General features: G+C 37.0%; 2 non-coding genes across 2 annotated transcripts; one reads left to right on the plus strand and one right to left on the minus strand.

The window, feature by feature from the left end:
* Positions 1–15,042: 15,042 nt before the first annotated feature.
* Positions 15,043–15,149, minus strand: LOC141723126 (small nucleolar RNA R71). Its single transcript, XR_012576117.1, has one exon. It is a non-coding gene; the product is annotated as a small nucleolar RNA R71 (small nucleolar RNA).
* Positions 15,150–25,084: 9,935 nt separating this feature from the next.
* On the plus strand, positions 25,085–25,191 carry LOC141722536 (small nucleolar RNA R71). Its single transcript, XR_012575552.1, has one exon. It is a non-coding gene; the product is annotated as a small nucleolar RNA R71 (small nucleolar RNA).
* Positions 25,192–25,547: the final 356 nt, after the last annotated feature.

Raw genomic sequence — 25,547 nt, forward strand, 5'->3', positions numbered from 1 at the left:
TTCGAAATTGGTTTAGTCCCTGGCATCAAGTCAATAGTGAAATCGATTTCCCGATCTGGTGGAAGTCCTGATAATTCGTCTGGAAAAACATCAAGAAATTCACAAACTACAGGAATATCTTCAATCTTCAGATTTCCCTTATCAGCATCCCGTACATAGGCTAAATAAGCTTGACATCCATGGCGTAACAATCTTCTTATCTACATTATTGATAGGAATTTCTGCTTTTGCTTCTCACCTTTAAATATTACCGTTTCATTTTCTTCAGTTTGCAATTTCACTCTTTTATTCGCACAGTCAATCTGAGCATTATTACTAGATAGCCAATCCATTCCTAGAATAACATCAAACTCCCCTAACCTAAAAGGTATCAAATCAACTGAAAAATGACATCTCCCTATCTCAATATCACAACTCGGGCATACTCGATTTACTACAAACTGATCATCATTTGCTAATTTTATGACTAACACTTCATCTAACCACTGGATCTCACAATCTATCTTAGAGATAAAATCTTCAGAAATAAAAGATCTAGTAGCTCCTGAATCAATCAATACTAAAGCATTTACGGAATTTACAGGGAGTGTACCTACAACCACATTCGGACTCTGTACCGCTTCCTTCATTGACATATTGAAAGTCCTTGCTCTAGGCTGATTTTGCTGTGGTAGTGGAGGTGGAGGTAATGCTAAAACTCTTGGAATACTAGCGGCCATTGCAATTCCCCTGTAGTCTCTGGCGATATGTCCTTTTCTCCCACATTGGAAACAAGTAACTTCTGCTTTTCCCATCGGACATTCTCCAGAATAGTGTCCCCTTTGCTTGCACTTGAAACACGTGACATTTGGCTTGTTGCAAATTCCCGTATGCTTTCTACCACACATTCTGCAATCAGGTATAGGCGGTCGAATAAGCCTTTGCTGAGTTGGGGCAGGAAGTCGATTACCCATCATCTGGTTGTTTTGTTCTGGCCTCCAAGGTTTACTTTTCCTCAAGCTTGAAATCCCAGCCTTTTGTTGAAACGATTCTGAAAATTTCGTGGTCCTTTCTCTTTCTGAGCTGCTTCACTTTCATCTTCAATAATCATAGCCTTCTGAACAACAACCGTATAAGTTGTCAGTTCAAACACAGCTACCCTGCTACGAATCCATGGTTTCAGTCCTTGCTAGAATCTCTTGGCCCGCTTCTCGTCCGTATCCACTTGCTCTGGAACAAACCTTTCCAATTCAGTGAACTTGGTCTCATAATCTGCAACCGATAAGTTGTCTTGCTTCAGCTCCAGGAATTTGATCTCCATCTGGTTCTTCATAAAACGAGGAAAATATTTCTCTAAGAAAAGATCAGTGAATCTATCCCAGGTCACCACACCTTCTTCTTCCAAAGCTTTCTTCGATTCCCACTAGTAATTAGCTTCGCCTTTCAGAAAGTAGCTAGCGAAATCCGTCTTCTATTCTTCCTCAACCTTTACTAACGAAAAAGCATTTTCCATCTCTTTCAGCCAAGCTCTCGCTTTTGTAGGATCCGTGGAACCCATAAATTTCGGTGGCTTCACCGACTGAAATTGCTTGAAAGTGACTGTATGTGCTGCTGGTGGTACTTGATGTCCTGGATGAGCGGCTTGCTGTAACATCTGTTGCTGAAACTGCTGCTGTTGCTGTTGCATTTGTTGTTGCATCATCAACATCTGCTGTTGCATGAGATTAAACATCTGATCCATCTGGTTATTATTGTTTTGGCCCTCGGTGTTTCCATTTGATGAGTCGGGTTGTACTTTTCTTTTAGGTGCCATCTTTCTGGTAAATAAACAATGGGTCTTCTTTAATAATAGTATATTAAACATATATTAAAACAGTTGATTTGGGAAAATAAAACAGCTTATTAAATAACTGAATAAATAAAACAATATGATGTGTTTTAATTTTTTTTTTAAACATAAGGGTACAACATGATCGTAAATAAAACTACATTTGTAAATATGCAATGGTACTGAAATAAATGTAAATGCTTAAATAACTGGAAATAAAATAAAGAAAATGTACAAAAGATTATCTCATATATATATATAGGTAGAACACCAGCTGCAGGTGTCAGTGCTTGATACAAAAACCTATGATATAACAGTCATACTGCTACTACTATCAGTCAAAGTCAGTAGCTATACTCATACAAACTAGTCATACAATACTATGCTACCTCTATCTACAAAATATACATAATACAACACTCATCGATCTGCTAGTCTCAAAATCCTGGTGGCACGTGGCTCAACTCCTCCTGCAATGCCTCTAGCACCGCCTCGGTAAGTCCTAATGCTCTACGATATGCTGTCTCCGCACTAAGATCCTGCTGTCTCAAATCAGTAAGCTGCTGAGAACTAATCCGATGAATCTGATGTAGCCTCTCTCTCAGTATATAATCTGGTCGTAATGCTCTGACAGGACCATCTGTCTGCGTCTCATACAATCTAAGGATCTCTCTACACTGGTTCTGCCATCTAATCCTCTCCTCCCTCTCTACCTGAAAGCGCTGGTAAGTCACTGTATGATGCTCATGAAGATTAGTGCTGGAACCTCGAGAAGGTAATGGTCCATCTACCACGATCTCATCCATAAACTCTGGCTGAGGAAACTGATAAACTCCCAGAACAGGTGCATAAATGGCTAATGGGGCAGGGAATAAGACAGGCTGCTCCATAGGTGCATATACTGGCGGCTCTGCCTCTGGCTCCATCTGTGGCATCTCTGGAATCTCGACTGGTGGCATAGGAATCTGAGGCTCCAAATCCTCCCACTGCAGAAGATCAACCATGTCAGGAATATCAAACATCGGAAACTCTAAAGGTGGAAAATCTGGTATCTCTGGCTCAAAATATGGGAAATAATCTGCAAAACCTGGTACCTCTGGGGGAAGTGGTATCTCTGGTGGTGGTCCAGGTGGCAATGGTGGAGGTAGTGGCAATGGAAGTAAGATCTGCTCTGACACTGGGGCTAATACCGGTGCATCCACTGGATCTGTCTCGGTCCTCTCCGTAGACGATGATAAAGAAGCCATCTAATATACATAAAAATAATAACACAAAAACAATCAAAACATAATCCTAAAACTCATAACTTCTAATCACATAAACACACAATCCTAACACTCTTACTCTCATCCTATCTCATTTTCCTATCTTATCTTAGCCCTAACGTTCTTGTTTTCAAAGGTCAAACTTAAGCTCTGATGCCAACTATAACACCCTCCAAATCCGGGTTATAGATTTGGGGCATTATTAACAACAATTACCAACTAAACCTGCACAAGCGGAATATAAATATAATAATTACCCCGAACTATCACTACTCAGGATCTTTTAAGGTCTGAGTTTGAAAACAAGAATCACATACTACACTTTATTAAAAACCCAACTAAATAAAACCTGGCTCAAGAACTCTCTTTGTTACAAAACTTTATTCTATCTACAGTCTCACTACACAACTTTTATTCAAACTACACAAGACTTTTATTCAATCCAACATTACTACTTATCCTGCTACACCTGATCTGGCAATTCAAAGCTCTCTTCGGGAATAGGAAGGAACACTCTTGGTATAAGAGGGTCCCACTGCTTGACTCGCTTCTTGACTATGCGGGTTCTGATGGGTTTCATTCTCTACCTTAACTGTAAAACAATAGGAGTAACAATAAAAAGGGATGAGCTAAAATTGCTCAACAAGCCTGCAACAATATATATAGTATAAAGAAAGAGAAATGAGTGAAACAATAAGCTGCTAGTTGGAACAACCATCTGAATCTGTATAGAATAGTAATTTGCTAATGCTGGCGAGTACCAAATGAACAAGACTGGAAACAAGAACCAACATATGCACTATAACTTGCTGATCAGTCAGAATATAGTACGGATCTATACCCAACTGCATAGACCCAACCAATATAAGGAGTACTCAGGCAACTATGGCATATTAAATAATGGTCTGGGTAAAACCCAGCCCGTATAGTAACCATCCAGTCCAAGGCTTAGCATCCGGAACAATCGGAATGCAATTGATATATACCCAACACCAGGATATACCAGAGTATATGTAACAAGGGTAAAGGAATTGAAATATGAACAGGGAATTCAATAAATTGGGTAAATCAAGGATTGAAATGAAATTGGAATCAAGCAATATTAAATGGGTAACAGTGTATATGAACAATGATTATCAAAGATAACTGATACGATAGAAAAGAAATATAAATCACTATTCTGAATTTAGAATAGGGGAAAAACTTGCCTTGCGCGTACTTAACCTGGTTTAACTCACCGCCTTCTGACCCTACCTTGCTTGGCCTTGCTAACACTGAACAAATCATGGAAAGATAGGCATTTAGATAACTTACTATATACGTGTATCTTGAATTGATAACACACAACCTTATCAGTCTACCCATGCGTTTCTATCTGACTCGTATATATACACATACATTTATACAATACATAGGTTCACATAATCACATAAAGCACGTAGCACATAAAGCACATAATTAATTTCTAGATTTATAATTATTTTTATAATCAATTCTAGGCTTATACCTACATTACTAGTCTTATCTGATTTTATTATAATTTTTCGGGATTTATTCGGCTCAATTATACTCCTACTAGGACCTACGAACTATCAATTATCACCAAACCACTCTCTTTCGGAAGAAATTATAACTTACAACTATTTTTATTGGATTCGTCTCATTTTTCTGAATCTAGGGGTCTTCGTTTCGCTCAAATCGAACTAACGGTTGAATTATTATGAATTAAACAAGATTTAATTAATTAATAATTAATTATAAATAATTAATTATAATTAAACAATCCTTAATCATATTTTTAAATAATTAATTAATAATTATTATATTTTAAAATAATCAATCCCTAATTATTAGGAATTATTATTATTTATTACAAATTATTATTACTTATTCGATCAGATCGATTATTTATAAATAATCAATAAATTTAATTAACCGATACACTATTTATCGAATAACTACGAATTACTCGAATTATAAATCAACTTAACGATTAATCACTCGTATAACTACGAGCTACTCGCAATTCCCACATAATTACCGAACTATTCTATCATTATTGAAACTCATATGATTCGCTAAACAGATAATTACCGATAGCTATTATACAATACGAATAATTAGCGCAATATTATTCGAATAACTAACGCTCGAATAATAATTCTAATTACCGAATCATTATTCGCACTATTAACTAATTATTGGATTATTAATTACCTCACTTAATTATTTCTAATCCTTATTTACTAATTAATTACCCAATTATTAATTAATTACCCAATTATTAATTAATTAGATAATTAATAAATAATTAGATAAATAATTAAATAATTAATTAAATAAATAAATTCGAATTTATAATTTAATAAAATACTTCAGAAATTATAAATACTATTTTTCAGAATATCAAACTAATTTTTAATTAATTTTTTTAGAATTATTAAAACTGATTTTTAATTACAAAAATATAAATAATTAATTATTTTATTCAGAAACACAAAAACATAACAGGATTTAGGGTTTTTAGGATTGAACCCGGGTCAAAACCGGCTGGCAACCGGGTCGGGAAGAACACCGCCCTGCAATCCCAGAATCCGACGCCGGTGGAAATTTTCGGCGACACGAAACGTTCGATTCCAACTTGCTTCTTCTGCGTTTTCGACATACAGCAACAAAACGATGCTCCCCTTCTCCTTCCTGGCCTTTCCCCGTCCTCCTTCCTCGTCGAACACAGCCGGAGATGAAGAACGACGGCGGCGTCGCCGTTTTTCCGACGAGCACGAAACCAAAGCCAAACACCACGAATCCGGTACCATTCGACTCGCACAATAACGATCTACTCATCTCCAATAACAATAACATCAAACAACACACAGAGAATCAAACCCGAATTCAAGAATTAAACCCGAAAACACGAAATTAAAATTAACTCAACAATCAACAAAAATAATCACATAAACAGAAACTGCGAATGACTAGCTTCAATTTGACTACTTACACGCTCGATTTGGTTGTCGGAATCACCTTCAAAATCGCGATTGATCCTCCTGCCCTGTTCTTCACAGAAACCCTAACCCTAATTCCTTTTTCTTTTTCTTTTTATTTTCTGATTTTTCTGTATAATTAACTGATTTAATTACTAATAAATCAGGTATTTATATTTATGAAAATAATACCCCTAAGTAAAATTAAGGGTCTAATTATACTCCTAATAAAAATATTTGGCCCCAATTTTTATAATTTTTGGGTATTAATATTGAATTTTTAAATATCCAATAATTACAAAATAAATACTAAAAATTCCCAAAAATTGTGAAAATTACAAAAATACAAAGAAAAATGATATATGATAATTTCATGATCATATAAAAATAAAAATATAATTTTTGTGGGGTTTTTGGTACCCGAAGGGGTCCGGAAAAGTCGTTTTTCGTGAAAAAGGTCAATTTGTAAAACGTCTAGGGGTTCAGAATAGCGATATGGTATAGGGCATTTTTAATAAAATAGAGCCAATGATTTTGTTTGAACTATGGGCTTTTTAAACATAGTTTTGAGCTGTACAGGTTTTAATATAATATATATAACTGACGGTAAAACGCTCAATAAATATCCAAAACACGTTTGGATCAAAACAGCCAACACATAGCACATAACAGTTACGGTTTAACAACTTAACACATTTAATCACATAATATTACACATAATTTATCATTATCATAATATAGTACAAGCGTAATTCCTCGGTCGTTACAAAAGTTCTATTTGATTTTGGAGCTACAAGGTCATTTATTTCTCAAGATTTTGTCGATAAACTGCATTGTGAAGTTAAGTTGTTAGAACAAGCGTTAATGATAGAGTTAGCTAATAAGGACCAAGTTTTTATCGACCGAGTATGCCCGAGGTGTGATGTTGAGATAGGAGGACATCATTTCTTTGCCAACTTGATACCTTTTAAGTTGGGAGAATTTGATGTTATTTTAGGAATGGTTTGGTTGTCAGAAAATAACGCTCAGATTGATTGTAAGAATAGGAAAGTAAGACTTCAGACCTTGGGTAGTAAGAAGAAGGTGATATTTCGAGGAAATAGGCAAGAGAAGAAGTTCTTAACGATCGCTCAAGTGAAAAAGTTATTGCGTCGGAATTGCGAAGCATATTTAGCCCATGTGGTAGGCACCAACAAAGAAGTTCCAACACTAGAAGCGATCCCAGTTGACAACGAATTTTCAGATGTTTTTCCAGACGATCTGCCAGGATTACCTCCCGATAGAGAAATTGAATTTGCAATTAATCTAGCACCTGGAACAGAACCAGTTTCTAAAGCTCCGTATCGGATGGCACCAGTGGAGATGAAAGAATTGGCAACTCAACTGCAAGATCTTTTGGAGAAAGGAGTTATAAGACCCAGTGTATCCCCATGGGGTGCACCAGTACTGTTTGTCAAGAAGAAGGACGGGAGTATGCGACTGTGTATTGACTATCGAGAGTTAAATAAGCTGACTATTAAGAACAAGTACCCGTTACCAAGGATCGATGATTTGTTTGACCAATTGTGAGGCGCTGTATGGTTCTCTAAAATTGATTTAAGATTCGGATATCATCAACTGAAGATCAAGCCTGAAGACATTCCGAAGACCGCATTCAGAACCAGATATGGGCATTATGAGTTTCTAGCGATGGCATTTTAATTAACCAATGCACCAGCAGCTTTCATGGATCTGATGAATCGAGTATTTAAGAAGTATTTGGATAAATTCATGATCGTGTTTATAGATGACATCTTGATCTATTCCAAAATAGAAAAAGAGCACGCAGAGCATTTGAGGATAGTTCTGGAGATACTGCGACAGGAGAAGTTATACGCAAAGTTTTCCAAGTGTGAATTTTGGTTAAAAGAAGTACGATTTCTTGGGCACGTGATTAGCAATAAAGGAGTGGAAGTAGATACGACAAAGATTGAAGCCATAATCAACTGGGAGAGGCCAAAAACACCAACAGAAGTGCGAAGTTTCATTGGACTGGCAGGTTACTATAGGAGATTTGTGCAAGATTTTGCAAAGGTAGCTACGCCATTGACAAAGCTCACCAGGAAGAACAAGAAATTTGAATGGGATAAGAAGTGTGAGGAGAGTTTCCAAGAATTAAAGAATAGATTAATATCTTCTCCAGTTCTAGTCTTGCCAGATGATCAAGGAAATTTTGTAATTTATAGTGACACGTCGTACAAAAGACTGGGATGTGTTTTGATGCAGCATGACAAGGTGGTAGCCTACGCTTCAAGACAGTTGAAACCACATGAAGAAAAGTATCCAACGCATGATCTGCAATTGGCAGCTATAGTGTTTGCATTGAAGATTTGGAGGTATTATCTTTATGGAGAAATGTGCGAGATCTACACGGACCACAAGAGTTTGAAGTATATCTTTACCCAAAAGGAATTAAATATGAGACAACGAAGATGGCTAGAACTAATCAAGGACTATGACTGTACTATTAACTATCATCCAGGCAAAGCAAATGTGGTGGCCGATGCTCTGAGCAGAAAAGAAAAGTTAAACATGATAACTTCATCTGAGGAATTTATCAAGGAATTTGAGAAGCTGGAAATAGAGGTCACTATTCCAAGTATGTCTACAGAGGTATTGTGTGCAATGTCTTTTCAACCAGAGCTATTAGAGAAGATAAGAAGATGTCAGAAAGAAGTTATGAGCCATGAACGAGACAGTTTAACAGGAGAAGAGATAGGGAGTCAAAAGGATGATAAAGGAATATTAAGATTTTCTTCCAGAATATGGATACCCAACGTAGCCGAGCTGAAAGATGAAATTCTTCGAGACGCTCACAACTCCAGATATTCAATTCATCCCGGAAGTACGAAGATGTACAGAGACTTAAGAGAAAATTTTTGGTGGCCAAGCATGAAGAAAGAAATTGTAGAATGGGTAAGTAAGTGTTACACTTGCCAGCGAGTCAAAGCGGAACATCAAAGGCCTAGTGGACTGATACAACCATTGGATATTCCAGAATGGAAGTGGGAGCATATCACGATGGATTTCATAGTTGGATTACCGAGGACCGGGGCGAATCATGATGCTATTTGGGTTATTATCGACAGATTAACGAAGTCAGCACATTTTCTTCCTATCAACGAAAGATTCTCAATGGATAAATTGGTTCGGTTATATCTTAAGGAAATTGTGACCCGACATGGAGTTCCAGTATCCATAGTTTCAGACAGAGATCCTCGATTTAATACAAGATTTTGGAGAAGTTTTCAAGATTGTCTCGGAACGAAGCTAAACATGAGTACCGTGTATCATCCGCAGACAGACGGCCAAAGTGAAAGGACGATTCAGACTATTGAAGATTTGTTGAGGGTATGTGCACTAGATTTTGAAGGGAGTTGGGACGAACATTTGCCATTGGTTGAATTCTCCTACAACAACAGTTATCATGCCAGTATTGGAATGCCGCCTTATGAAGCTTTGTATGGGAGAAGATGCAGATCTCCAATATGTTGGGAAGAAGTTGGTGAGAGAAAGATTTTGGGTCCAGAATTGATCCAGCAGACAAAAGAGAAAATAGAACTCATTCGGAAAAGATTAATAGTAGCACAAGATCGTCAACACAAATATGCAGATCCTACCAGAAAAGATATGGAATTTGAAATTGGAGAAGCAGTGTTATTAAAAGTTTCACCTTGGAAGGGTTTATCAAGATTTGGGAAGAAAGGAAAACTGAGTCCACGTTATGTTGGTCCTTTTGAGATTTTGAAGCATGTGGGAAAGGTTGCTTACGAATTAGCATTACCACCTCACATGCAGTATATTTACAACGTGTTCCACGTGTCAATGTTGAAGCGTTATTTGCCTGATTCGAACCATGTGATAGAATACGAGCCAATCGAGATCCAGCCAGATTTATCTTTTATAGAGCAACCAATGCATATTTTAGATAAGAAAGAAAGAGTACTTAGGAATAAGTCTGTATCTTTAGTGCGAGTTTTGTGGAGGAATCCCAAGGTTGAAGAGTCGACTTGGGAATTGGAAAGCGAAATGCGATCCAAGTATCCTCATTTGTTTTCCTAGGATGATTCTGAGGACAAAATCCTGTTAAGGGGGCAAGGATGTAATAACCGGGAAAATTATGTGAATATTATATGTTAAATAAATAAATATGGTGTGTTTTATAATTTTAAAGTAATTAATGCCATGATATGAGATGTTATAACTGTTATGTGTGTTTCTGTGCGGGCTAGAAAATTTTTCGAATGATTAAAATATGTTTAAATTGCAATTATATGAACTTATCTGCAAACGGGACGCGTAATTATTAGTGTCTTTATTAAGATACCTGTTTTATTTGATTTTATGTGGGTTTGAATGTATTTTACGTGTTTTCCGGATTTTCTGGTAATTTATGGATCGTTTCCGTTTTTCAAAAATCAAGGAACCGGGACCCCACCGGGACGTCAAACCCCACAAAATCGATGTTTTTATTTTTATAAAATAATTCGTATGTCAAATACCCATTATTTTTGTATTTTCGAATTATTCACAATTTTCGGGGAATTTTGACATTAATTTTGTATTTTATCATTTTTAAAATTATTCCCCGTAATTATTATTTTGGGGCTTAATTATTTTAATTAAAGGATAAAAACACCCTTAATTAATTCTAGGGGGTATAATTTTATGTAAATAGAAATAGCTGCATAATTTTATTTTTTTCATTTTTTATTAAAAATTCAGAGAATTAAAAGAAAAACCAAGAACCTGTTTCTGATTTAATTCTTTTTACTTTATTTCAAAAATTCATTTTCTTATTTTAAAAATCGTTTACTTATTATTTTTAATTCTAAAAAAATTATTTTCTTAATTATTTTAAATTCCTAAAATTATTTTCTTTAATTATTTTCAAAAATACAATTTGATTAATTATTTATAGTTTATTTTAGTTAATTATTTATGAATTTAATTAATTGATTAAAAATCAATTAATCAATTAATTTTATTTATAAATAGTTAAATAAATGTAAATTATTTATAATTGATTCAAATAATTTCTAAAAATTATTTTAAGGTTTTAAAAATTATATTTTGGTATTTAAAAATCAATTAATATTTTAATTAATTGATTTAAATCTAATTATTTCTTATTTTATTCATAATAATTAAACCGTTCGTCCGTTTAATACGAAACAAACGTGTACAAACTCAGAAAAATATTGCGCTTCCAATAAAAATACTTTTAAGCCCTAATTTCTTTTGTAATGCAATGTAATTTGATTTGTGTATCAATTTGAGTCGGCATTTGATCGGTAAATGTTAATATTGAATTGATTTTCATTCTGAACCCACTGAGATGTATCTTGTAATGATCTAACTGTTGGATTTTTAACGCAGCGGGGGCATGGAAAAACACTTTTACACATGCAAAATCCAAATAAAAGCATATAAATCGTGAATAAAAATTCGAGGGATCGAATTTAACCTTTTAAAATAATTCGGAGACAACGATCAGAGATCCTTAGCAGTTGCTCCTCAAGTGTGAAGCACTCCACCGGTATCCACCAAGAAAACGATGTTAAGGAGGAGGAAGAAGGTGGAGAGAATTGAGTTTTCCAAACTTTTTGGGTTTTCGGGTTAGAATAAAATTAGGGTCTATAATAGTGTATTTATAGGCAAAATTTTCAGCTGAAATTTTCCCATAAATATTATTATTATTTTCCCATTTATTTTTCTCATTAATAATTAAAACACCTTTTAATCATTAATCCTTTTTCTAAACACTTTAGAAATAATTATCTCTCTTGATTTAATTTCCAAAAATTAAATCCTTTAATTAATAATATTAAGAACTTTTCTTAATTAATTTATAATTAATAAAATCTCATTTAATCAATTATTAAATTTCCCAATTAATTATTTATTTCATAAATAAATAATTATTTAGCCATTATTAATTAATTCCTCCACCATTAAATCATTCTCTTTTTATGGTGTGACCCTGTAGGTTCAATATTAAGCCGGTAGTAGAAATAAATAATAATAAAACTATTTTATCATTATTTATATAAATTCTCTAATTTATTAAATATAATTAATTAATCACATTTATTCTACATCGTGAGGGATACTTCTCAGCATATCGCGACTATCCGGATAATATGAATTCACTGCTTAGAATACCAAGAACCTATTGAGTGATTAGTTACCGTACAATAAACTCCTTCTACCCTACAATGTCCCGATTAAATACAAGGCATGGATCTCGTGTCAAGCCTATCTAATTCAATCACTTGCTTACCATTTATTATGCGTAGTTCTATGTAAATTAGAAACTCCTTTCTAATTTCATTCAGTCTAGCCAGAGATTTCTGAACTAGCATAAGTGGATCAGCCTTGAACATTCGCTTCCTTCACTGGAAGGGGTAGATCCTTTATTGATCATACACTATCTTCGTGTACAAATTCCTATACCCAGAAGAGCCCTAATAATTGTCCCTGGAGACTAAGAACTAAACCAAAGCATAGTTCAGTGTTCACAAGATGACTATGATGACCTCAAGTCTAAGGATACTTGTACAACTATCACTATGCGAACAACTGCTGACACGTGAGTGAACTGCATCAGTTGTTCAGCTGTGCGAGTCATGTTCAGTGAACTTATTCTATAATAAGCACCTACATACTAGCTATAGTGTGACCACACAAATGTCTATGAGAACAGACATCCTTCATAATGAAGCAAGCATAGTATGTACCGATCTTTGCGGATTATTAATTACCAGTTAGTAATCCTATGACCAGGAACTATTTAAGTTTAGAGTTATCATCTTTTTAGGTCTCACTATTATGATCTCATCATAATCCATAAAAAGCTTTACTCTAAACTATGGTATATCTTATTTAAACACTTAAATAGATAAAGCCCGTAATAAAAACAAAACAAGTCTTTATCAATATCAATGAAATCAAAACAGATTACATAAAAGTTATTCCTAAATCCTAATACATGATTGGACTTAGGACATATTCCTTTCACTAACTTATGTGTTATATGAAATATATGATTACGTGTTATACAAATGCTATGATTATGTGTTACATGATATGTATGCTATTTATTTACAGTTTAAAATGCCATGCTTAGTTATATATGATCGGGTAGATGTCAAGACGTATAGTTACGTCGATTGAGTTTAGTTCTGTCAATTAAGATAGTCATTTTGTTTATAGAATCAAGTAGCAAGGAGTGCAGTCAAGTGTTAGACGGAGTTAGTAGCGAGCATCTATAAGCAGAGTTATAGTAAGAGGTTATTGGGCATACCAGGCAAGTACCACTAACTTCACTTATTGTTCAGGTGACGTTTATTTCGAATCATATTATGCAAGTACCTATATCTTCATTTATCATTCAATTGATATTGACTCTGAACTTTATTCTTTCGATTTCCATACTATTCTAAGTTCAGAATGGTTAAACGTTTTATATTTTGCTATAAATTACTCTATACAGTGGAACGTTGAATTGAGGTTAGTGAATAACTAATTGTTCTAGTTATTTCGCCATCAATTGTTAAGATAACTCTGGACCATGAGAAATGGAGAGTTATATGGTTAAGGATGTCCTTTGGTTCGGCTCCTTTGATCAAAATGTTTTATGGATTGGATGAATGCGTAAGTGACCGGGACGGACGGTCCAGCGGAGGGCTATTTCTATGTGTTGTATGAAATATTATGACACCATTGTTGCCACAGGTGGGTATATTGCCTTTTTATTTGAGTACTCGTATTTTGGGGACATGTTTCTATGAATCATGACCTTGTGCTATCACACGGGCTGATCAGCATGTGATAGTACGTCCGTCGGAGTTAGATTCCAATCTAAAAATTATCGTTTATTGTTGATAGCTTGTGAAGCTTTATTATTGATCAAATATTACTGCTTTTATCCTTTTGTTCAGTTATTATCAGAATGTGGTTTATCATTTCAAGTACATTTTATATTGCTTGCTGAGCATTTCTTTCGCTCATACTTGTTTATCAATCTAATCTTTCAGCTAAGCCAGAGCAGGCTTGAGATCCAGGTTTGGTCAGAAGTCGAGTGCTTGTAAATAGTGGTGTGTATTCCAGGTATACTGTTTTGGGACGCTTGGATAGTCTAGAGGTTTGTAATAAAATTTGAATAATCTGTAAAACTAATTAGACTTATGGTTTGTAATAACATTTGATTTGTATTAGTGCCTGTTCCATACTATAACCTGTGATCGATCCAGTGCAGGTAAAGGGGTCGTATTTATTATATTATTCCACTGTGATTATTTTATTATAATTTAGTGGCAGGTGACCCCCAAATCTAGACCTCGGGTTTTGAGGGCGTCACAGTTAAAGTTTAGTGACTCAGACATTGTTACTTACTAAATTCCTTATCATGTTTCAGGTACTCTAGCGAGCGTGTATGCGTATGTGTTCTCGGTCTCGTAAGAGAACACTGGATCAAGCTAAGGAAGAAGTAGTTATCGAGGAGAAAGTTGAAGAAGAAATCCTAGTTGAGAAGGAAGAAGAGGTTCTTATTGCAATAGGGGAACCATAAGCGAATCTGAAGGCTTTGATGGATTACTCTCAACCGAAGATAAATGATATTCAGTCTAGCATTGTTCGACCAGCCATCTCGGCTAATACATTTGAAATCAAGTCGAGCACGATTCAGATGATACAGAACGCAGTTCAGTTTGGGGGTTCTCCGATAGAAGACCCCAACATGCACATCCGAAATTTCATCGAGATCTGCGAGACTTTCAAGTTCAATGGAGTTTCTAAAGATGCTATTAAGTTGAGGATTTTCCCATTCTCTCGGCGGGATAAAGCTAAGTGCTAGTTATATTCTCTACCACCGGGGTCTATCACCAAATGGGAGGATCTTGCTCAAAAGTTCTTAACTAAATTCTTTCCTATGGCGAAGACTGTAGTGATCAGAAACGCACTTACTCAATTTCCTCAGCAATCTTGAGAATCTTTATGTGAGGCTTGGGATCGCTACAAGGAGATGCTTAGAAAGTGTCCTCACCATGGGATGCTTGACTGGATGATCATTAACTACTTCTATAATGGTTTGGGTGCTACTTCTAGACCCATGCTCGATGAAGCATCAGGAGGAGCCTTGTAGGCTAAAAGCTAAGATGAAGCTTATGAATTGATTGAACTGATGGTTGCAAATGAATACCAGAATCCTACTCAGAGACTATCTCAGGGCAAGGTAGCAGGAATTCTGGAGTTAGATGCAGCTACTGCTATAGCTGCTCAGCTTATGGCTTTGACGATGAAGGTGGATTCTTTGGTTAATTTTTGAGTTAATCAGATCACTAGCTTCTGTGAGCTTTGTGCTGGAGCGCATGAAACGGAGCAGTATGCTATTTCTAGTGAATCAGCTCAGTTCGTGAGCAACTTTCAGAGGTCGTAGCAGCCTGTGCCAGCCACCTATCATCCTAACAACCGCAATCATCCTAACTTTAGTTGGAGCAACACCCAGAATGCGGTTCAGTAGCCTTATCAGCAGTATCCAGCAAAGCAGTACAACCCCCTGGTTTCAGCAACCATAATATGTACCAAGGTAACAACTCTAGCTACAACTGTCTAATGAAAGATCTGAATTAGAGGAGTTGAGGCTCATGTGCAATAGCCAAACGGTTTCTATTCAGACCTTGGAAAATCAAATTGGAAAAATTTCCAATGCCTTGCTAAATTATCAAACTAGTACACTCCCTAGTAACACTGAAGTGCCAGGAAAGAGGGAACCTAAGGAGCAGGTAAAGGAAATTACATTGAGGTCTGGGAAGGTTGCAAATCCCGAACACTCTCAAGTTTTGGACGAAGAAGCTGTGGCTGAAGAAGAAGAAGGGTAGAAGAAAGCAGAAGTGGAACCAAGTAAGACTACTGCTGAACACACTCCTCCCGAGGGTAACATAGGGGAGAAATATATCTATACTCTACCTCCCTTTCCTAAGAGGGGTTTTAGAAGAAAAAGCTAGATAAGCAGTTTGAGAAGTTTCGGGAAGTGTTCAAGAAACTTCACATCAACAAACCTTTTGTTGAAGCTCTTGAACAGATGCCTAGTTATGCGAAGTTTATGAAAGGTATACTTTCTCAGAAGTGAAGCTTGATGACTTAGAGACCGTTGCTCTCACGGAGGAATGTAGTGCTATGCTGCAATAGAAGTTGCCTCCGAAGCTTAAGGATCTTTAAGCTCCACTATTCCTTGCACCATTGAAAAATGTCATTTGAGAAGTGCTTATGTGACTTGGGAGCTAGCATCAATCCGATGCCCTTGTCAATCTTCAAGAAGTTGGACTTACCTAATCCAAAGCCAACTTATATGACCTTACAGTTCGCCGACTGTTTTATTATATATCCACGAGGCATTGTGGATGATGTCTTGGTTAAGGTGGATAAACTCATATTTCCTGCTGATTTTGTAATTCTTGATTTTGAGGAGGATAAGAAGATTCCGATAATCTTGGGAAGGCCATTCCTAGCTACTGGATGAACCTTGATTGATGTGCAAAAGGGTGAGCTCACCATGCGAGTGCTGGATCAGGATGTAACTTTTAATGTGTTCAATGCCATGAAATTCCCTACGGAAAATGAGGAGTGCTTAAAGGTAGAGTTGGATGATTCTGTGGTTACTTCAAAACTTGATCAATTGCTAAGGTCAGATGCCTTAGAAAATGCCTTGTTAGGGAATTCAGATAATGAGGATGATGAAGGTGATAGGCAATTGCAATATCTGAATGCTTCTCCCTAGAAGCGGAAGATGGATATGCCTTTTGAATCTCCTGGAATGGAGAAGCTGAACAAATCTCCAAAGCACCTCAAGCCAACTATTGAGGAAGTTCTACTCTTGAGCTTAAACCATTGCCTGAACACTTAAGGTATGTTTTTTTAGGTGATGCATCTACTTTGCTTGAAATTATTGCATCTGACCTTTCAGGTAGTGATGAGAAAAAACTCTTAAGAATTCTGAGAGAGTTTAAGTCAGCATTTGGATGGACTATAGTAGATATTAAGGGAATCAACCCTTCTTATTGCATGCATAAAATTCTGCTAGAGGAAGGTAGCAAGCCTATTATTGAGCAACAGAGAAGGCTCAATTCGATCATGAAAGAAGTTGTAAAGAAGGAAATTCTCAACTGGCTAGATGCAGGGATCATCTATCCCATTTCTGACAGTTTTTGGGTGAGTTGAGTTCAATGTGTGCCAAAGAAAGGAGGTATCACTGTTGTTGCTAATGAGAAGAATGAGCTCATTCCTACTCGAACAGTCACGGGGTGGAGAGTTTGCATGGACTACAGGAAGCTGAACAAGGCCACGAGAAAGGATCACTTCCCTCTTCCTTTTATTGATCAGATGCTTGATAGACTGGCTGGGCATGAGTACTATTGTCTTCTGAATGGCTATTTGGGCTATAATCAATTTGCATCGCTCTAGAGGATCAAGAAAAAGACTACATTCACGTGTCCATTTGGTACTTTCGCCTTCAGAAGAGTTTATTTTGGTTTGTGTGGAGCGCCTGCCACATTTCAGAGATGCATGATGGCTATATTCTCCGACATGATTGGTCAGAATGTGGAGGTGTTTATGGATGATTTCTCTGTATTTGGTGATTCTTTTGATGAGTGCTTGCAAAATCTTGGCTACGTTCTTAAAAGGTGTGTTGAGACCAATCTGGTTCTCAACTGGGAGAAATGTCACTTTATGGTGCGACAGGACATTATTCTTGGTCACAAGGTCTCTAGTAAAGGTCTTGAGGTGGAAAAATCCAAGGTGAGGGTCATTGAAAATCTTCCTCCACCAATTTTTGTTAAGGGAGTTCGCAGCTTTCTTGGTCATGCGGGTTTCTATAGGTGGTTCATCAAGGACTTCTCTAAAATCTCTCAACCCTTATGCAATCTTCTGGAGAAGGATGTCCCGTTCAAGTTTGATGACAAGTGCCTATCTACATTTGAGTTCTTGATGAAGAGTTTAATCACCACACCTGTCATAACTGCACCTGATTGAAATGAACCTTTTGAGATGATGTGCGATACAAGTGACTATGCAGTTGGAGTAGTTCTTGGGCAGAGAAAGAACAACATATTTCATGTGGTCTACTATGCTAGTAAGACCCTCAATGGTGCTCAACTGAATTATACTACTACGGAGAAAGAACTTTTGGCCATCGTCTACAGTTTTGAGAAGTTTCGATCTTATTTGCTTAGGACGAAGGTGACAGTTTTCACTGATCACGCTGCGATTCAATATCTTGTCTCGAAGAAGGACTTGAAGCTTAGATTGATTAGATGGGTTTTTTTGCTTCAGGAATTTGAATTAGAGATCAAGGACATAAAAGGTACTGAGAATGAAGTCGTTGATCATCTCTCTCGTTTGGAAGATCCAAATGCAACTTCACAAGGTAAGACATTGATAAATGAGTCTTTTCCTGACGAGCAGCTGTTTGGAGTGCAAGAGAAAGAACCATGGTTTGTAGACATTGTGAACTACCTATTGAGTAATATCATGCCTCCAGACTTGTTGGACGCTCAAAGGAAGAAGTTTCTTCATGAGGTGAAGTGGAACATGTGAGATGAGCCATATTTGTTTAGGCAAGGAGCTGACCAAATCATCAGGAGATGTATTCCGTACAACGAAATGGGGTGATCTTGCGAGACTGTCATTCGACTGTTTATGGAGGCCACTATGGTGGAGAGAAGACAGCAACTCGTGTCCTTCAAGCGGGATTTTTCTGGCCTACATTGTTTAAGGATACGCATCACTTTGTTTTAAAGTGTGATCGATGCCAGCGTGTGGGTAATATGTCCAAGAGGGATGAGATGCCTCTTAATATGCTTCTCGAGGTTGAGGTTTTTGATGTTTGGGGAATCGACTTCATGGGGCCGTTTATCTCATCTTACAATAATCAGTATATCTTGTTGGCAGTCGATTATGTGTCAAAATGGGTTGAAGTTAAGGCTTTGATGACAAATGATGTGAAGATGGTGCTTAATTTTATTCATAAGCAGATATTCACACGATTTGGGACTCCAAGAGTCATAATCAGTGACGAGGGATCACATTTTTGCAATTGCAAGTTCACTGCTATGTTGCAAAGGTATAATGTGAATCATCACATTGCTACAGCCTACCATCCTCAGAATGGTCAAGCTAAGGTGTCTAACAGAGAAATCAAGCGTATTCTAGAGAAAATTGTGTGTCCGTTAATGAAGGATTGGTCTTTGAAGTTTGATGAAGCTGTTTGGGAATATACAACAGCATACAAGACTCCACTTGGCATGTCGCCATTTCAGTTAATTTATGGTAAGGGGTGTCATTTGGTTGTGGAGCTCGAGCATAAACCGTATTGGGCTTTGAAGAAGTTGAACCTTGATTTGGATGCAGCTAGTAAGAAAAGAATGCTTCAATTGTATGAACTCGACGAATTTCGGCTTTAAGTGTATGAAAACAACAAAATGTATAAGGAGAAAGTCAAGAGGTGGCACGAAATGGGTCTAGTGCTCAAATCATTTGTGTCGGGGAAACAAGTTCTATTAGTTAACTCTCATATCCGTCTTTTTCCTAGTAAATTGAAGTCGAGATGGTCCGGGTCTTTTATAATCAAAATTGTGTTTCCGCATGGAGCTGTGGAGATTTTTGAGAATGATATAGGCCAAGCATTCAAAGTAAATGGCCAGAGGTTGAAGCACTACTATGGGGATACGGCAAACCGTGAGGTGGTTAGTGCCGTTCTATTATCTACTTGATCTCGAGATTCTAAGTCAAGCTAACGACGTAAAAAAAGCACTTCTTGGGAGGCAACCCAAGTTTGTTGTACATTAGTAGATAGAGGAAGAAGAAAGAAAGGAGAAAAACACAAAAAAAAATCAGAAAAATAGAAAAATTCAGTGCCAACTACAGTAGCACGGCGCACCCGCGCTAAGAAGCAGGGCGGCCGCACTAAAAAGTCAGTAGCACGGCACGCCCGCGCTGGCATGCAGCGCGACTACACTGGTTTTCCAGTAGCACGGCGCGCCCGTGCTGCCAGGAGGGGCAGCCACGCTGGGTTACTATTTGCGAAAAAATATAAGTCAGAATAAAGAGAAATTCGGGGATTTTAATGCAAAATCAATTTCCACCTGAATTTTACTCACCCATATCCCAAATTTCCCTCTCCAAATAAAACCCATTATTCCCATTATTCCCATAATCAATTCCCACTCCTCTTCCATAACCTATTTGTTAGGGCAAAAACACGTGCTAATATTCACGCAAGTATACACGTTCATAAGTAGTATAAGATATAAATCAGATTCGTTCCCACAGAGACTGGTTTAGATTAAGTTCAATGTATACACCTATGCAACAATGGATGGTTATCGCTCAATGCTAAGACAAATAACAAATTGGGTTTTTATTAAACTAAGATATTATACTAAATAACATTAACTAAGAGAAATGATGTTGAATTAATATATATGACAAACATGGGATTCTAACTTCATTACTACTTCATTCAAAGTCATTGTTCTTAACCTTAGTATGTGATGGTGATGACACTAATCATATAACACGAAACTGATAAACGCCAACTTTCGTTGCACGAGTACCATTCTACCAGACATCCATAAAAGAGATAGAAGCTGAATAGGAACCAATTATATTGAGACCCTATATGTCTATAGAATTTTACAACATAACGGTTTAAGCACAAGTTATCCATAATGATTACATAGGGCAAGTAAAACGGTTAGAGTTACCCACTAATCATGCATACAATATATGAACCTATGCTAGCATGGCAAGTTCTAAACCTCTATATTCACTATCGCTTCAATAGAGATTAACACGCTATCTTATATTTTAGCTGCGCACATAAGACGAATAAGCACAACCAATACTAGGATATCATACAATCACCACATACCAAGATATCAAAACAATTAACTATTAAAATCCATCAGTAAATCTGCTAGAATCCCATGATAAAGGTTAGCCCATAATTGAACTCATCGTCACCATGGGTTCCAATGAAAGCATGGTATAAACAAGGTCTTAATAAACAGAATAATAATTAAAGTACGAATAAACGAGATCTAGGTTCAACAAGAATGAAAACGAGCATCCAAAGTTACAACTAATTCAAAGAATCACAAGTTAAAAACAAGATCTTCTTTTTCGGAGTTGTTTTGTGCTTCTAGGTCTTCTCCTTGATCTCCCAATATTCCCAGATGATGAAAACCCTTTTTTTAATTATATATAAGCCCATACTGGACCTGGACCCTTAAAATCGTCAAATTCAACTCAAAAAAGGCTTTTTCAGCGAAATCAGCGAAGTCAGCCGTGCATCAGCATGAGGCTGCGCGGCACCAGCAGGCGGGCGCCTCCTAGCAGGCGATGAATCTTATTTTGGCCATACCTTGAGTTCTTCTCATTAGAATTAGGCGATTCAACTACCCACGCGAAGCTGACAAGATTCTCTACAACTTGACAATGGCCTTGGATCCAATACTGATCACTTTTCATCATATTTTCCTTAAAAGATCATTTCTTCATTTAACTGATACCTGAAATGCAATTACACAAAAACATATCAAAATACCAACAACTTGAGTCCAAAACACCAATTTAAGCTTGTAATAAAGCGTTATAAGTGGATATAAAATCCACTTATCACACGCCTAAACTTGAATCGATGTTTGTCCTCAAGCATAAACTGACTCAAAACTACAAAATAAACCTAATACATGAATGCAATTACGTGAATGCAACTAAATGATAATGCAATCGATCCCCTTAGAATAACCATAACCAAATGAATAAGCCAATGCCTCTAAGAATGCAATGACTTAAAACAGAGTTCAAATAAATCCCACAAACCAACTCACAAACCAGAAACATGCGTGTGTGGAATGCTTAATAGATATCTCTCGATACTAGCCCAATAACCATAACTTATCTATCATCGAAATAATCAAAATTTATAAACAGAATAGACAATAAACACATTATGACTCACAACACCTCCTTTCTACTAGAGTTATACAAGGATTCACACTATTATTGAACACATAACAAAGATGCTTATTTGACCGTGCAATGAATGAGGTCCCAAAAGACTTATGAAATAATACCAATGTAGCGAGCGTTAGGTTAGCGGATCCCAGACTATAAAAGCCTTAGGTCACTAGGCACAAAGTCCCCTAGAACTTAATAACTCGAGTATTAAAGAGCTCACTCTTGATCAATTATGCATAAGCACATACTTTTATTTTCACTTTTTTCTTTTTTCTTTTTTTTTCAATAATTTCTGAATGAGTGTGTTTCGCTCCATCTCATTCAACCCTAGACTACTCATAAAAATATGAGCCGTCTACTAGCCATTTGACGCATAGCCTTACAACAACTAGCAATGAAATCCAAGTTTTTCTCCAGATAAAAAAATTCAGTGTTTTTACGTCATTACGAGAATATCACAAATTTTAAATATAACCAAGTGATTAAATCTCAACAACACACAAGTATGATCATGATCTAGATCAAAAGCAATCCTATAAGACTTTGTGAAAATATTTGTTTCTGCCATGCAAATCAATTCATTAGGACTTAAACATCCCTCTATTCCTCATCACCACACTCAAATCAACATCAACTTATCAAATATTATAGTTCATCTTAAGGGATCATGCTAAATATGCATGCAAATGCCACTATATAAAATCACATAACAATAAACAAATATGTCCTAAATGAACAATTATGCAAAAATATGAATGAACTGCAACTAAACATGCAATATGAATCTATATAAATATATATGGACACACACAACTAATCCTTACATTATCACCCCCAAACTTAAAATTTTCAATGTCCTCATTGAAGGTAATAATAAGGATTTCAGGCATACCTAATTAGCGGAAGAGTCACCCTCATCCGGTGGACGATCAGGTGGCCAATCAACCTCGCCACCAGTGTCTAGAACAACAGTACCGAAAGTGTGTGTCAAATCTTCAGAAAAATATCGGTGGATGACATGTATGGCCTCTAGACGCCTACTCAATCTTCTATACTAGGCATCACCAACACCAGTCCTATTAACTACCTGTTGCACATGAGAAGAACCCTCTATAGGCACAAGAATATCCGTCCATCCACTCTCTTCATCATCAAAAATATATCCCAACCCCTTATCATGGGGTGCACCTAAGAATGAATAACTCAAGTGATCTGGTAATGGGTGAAGCTCAAGTATGGAAACATCTTCAGTAGACGGCTCGAGACGCTCTTGAGAAATTTTTAGCTCTGCTAACCCAAGAGAATCGAATGGCATATCTAACTTCCTCTTCCACGGAGGTACATTCAAAACCTGCAGTTGCTCTACTTTAAAACACTCCTCTTTAGCTGTAGGTAACTTTATTTCCTTGAACACATTAAAAGTGACCTTTTGATCGTGAACCTTCATCGAAAGCTCTCCTTTTTGCACATCGATCATAGTTCGGCCAGTAGCCAAGAATGGTCTTCCCAAGATGATGGGAATCTTCTTATCTTCCTCAAAATCAAGAATTACAAAGTTAGCAGGGAAGAAGAGTTTATCCATCTTGACCAAGACATCCTCCACTATACCTCGTAGATAAGTGATGGAATGGTCAGCTAGTTACAATGACATGTATGTTGGTTTCGGATCAGGCAGACCAAGCTTCTTGAAGATAGATAAGGGCATCAGATTGATGTTAGCTCCTAAATCACATAAACATTTGTCGAATGATAAGTTTCTGATGGTACAAGGATTAGTGAAGCTTCCAGGATCTTTAAGCTTCGGAGGCAACTTCTGTTGCAGCACAACACTGCATTCCTCCGTTAGAGCAATGGTCTCTAAGTCATCGAGCTTCACTTTCCGAGAGAGAATACCTTTAATAATCCTCGCATAGCTAGGCATCTGTTCAAGAGCTTCAGCGAAAGGTATCTTGATATGAAGTTTCTTGAACACCTCTAAAAACTTCTCAAACTGCTTATCCAACTTTTTCTTCTACAACCTCTTAGGAAAAGGAGGTGGAGAATAGATCTATTTCTCCCCTGTATTACCCTCAGGAGGAGTGTGCTCAACAGTAGTCTTCATTGGTTCCACTTCCACTTCCTTCTGCACTTCTTCTTCAGCCAAAACTTCAGATTCTGGAACTTGAGATTTTTCAGGGCTTTCAACCTTCCCAAACCTCAATGTAATTGCCTTAACCTACTCTTATGCTTCTCTCTTACCTGGAACTTCTGTATCACTCGAAAGCGTTCCTGGTAGTCGATTCAATAAGGTGTTAGAAATTTGTCCTATCTGGTTCTCCAGATTCTAGATAGAAACAGCCTGGCTTTGGCACATAAGCCGCAACTCCTCCAATTTAGATTTTTCATTCGAATATAGACATGCACCATGAGTTTGTTATTTTGGTGTAATTTGTTGCTGAAAACCAGGAGGGTTGAATAGCTTATTTCCAAACTGCGGGAACGGCTGTTGCATCGCATTCTGATTGTTGCTCCAGCTGAAGTTAGGATGATTTCAGTTGTCAGGATGATAAGTGTCTGGAACTGGTTGCTGCGATCTCTGAAAGTTGCTCACAAACTGAGCTGAGTCACTAGATATAGCGCATTGCTCCATCACATACGGACCTGCACATAGCTTACAAACACACAGCCCACAAACACTAATTATTTGCTTAACACCATAGTTAGCCAGAGAATCGATCTTCATAGACAACGCCTTTAGTTGAGTAGTGATAGTCGTAGCTGTATCCACTTCAAGAACTCCTGCTACCTTGCCGTGTGGACATCTCTGGGTTGGATACTGATATTCATTAGCAGCCATCAGTTCAATTAGATCATAAGCTTCCTCATAGGTCTTCGCCCATAATGCTCCGCCTGATGCTGGATCGAGCATGTGTCTGGACTGTGCTCCCAGACCATTATAGAAGTAATTGATGACCATTCAATCAGGCATTCCATGATGAGGACACTTCCTAAGAATCTCCTTGTAGCGCTCCCAAGCTTCACACAAAGATTCTCCCGTTTGCTGCACAAATTGAGTAAGAGCATTCCTCATTGCAGATGTCTTCGCCATAGTGAAGAATTTAGTAAGAAATTTCTGAGCAAGATCCTCCCAAATAGTAATTGAACCAGCTGGTAGAGAGTGTAACCAGCTCTTAGCCTTGTCCCTCAGAGAGAATGGAAAAAGTCTCAGCTTCACAGCATCTTCAGAAACACCGTTGAACTTGAAGGTGTCGCGGATCTCAATAAAATCCCTAATGTGCATATTGGGATCTTCCGTTAAAGAACCCCCAAACTGGATTGAATTCTGTACCAATTGAATTATGCCACATTGATCTTGGGTTGAGAAAAATCCATCAAGGATTTTGTTCGTGCTACTGGGTCTCCCATTGTAATGAGTACCTGAAACACAAC

The sequence above is a fragment of the Apium graveolens genome, chromosome 4 (assembly GCF_009905375.1).
Source record: "Apium graveolens cultivar Ventura chromosome 4, ASM990537v1, whole genome shotgun sequence".
Classification (NCBI taxonomy): Eukaryota; Viridiplantae; Streptophyta; class Magnoliopsida; order Apiales; family Apiaceae; genus Apium; species Apium graveolens.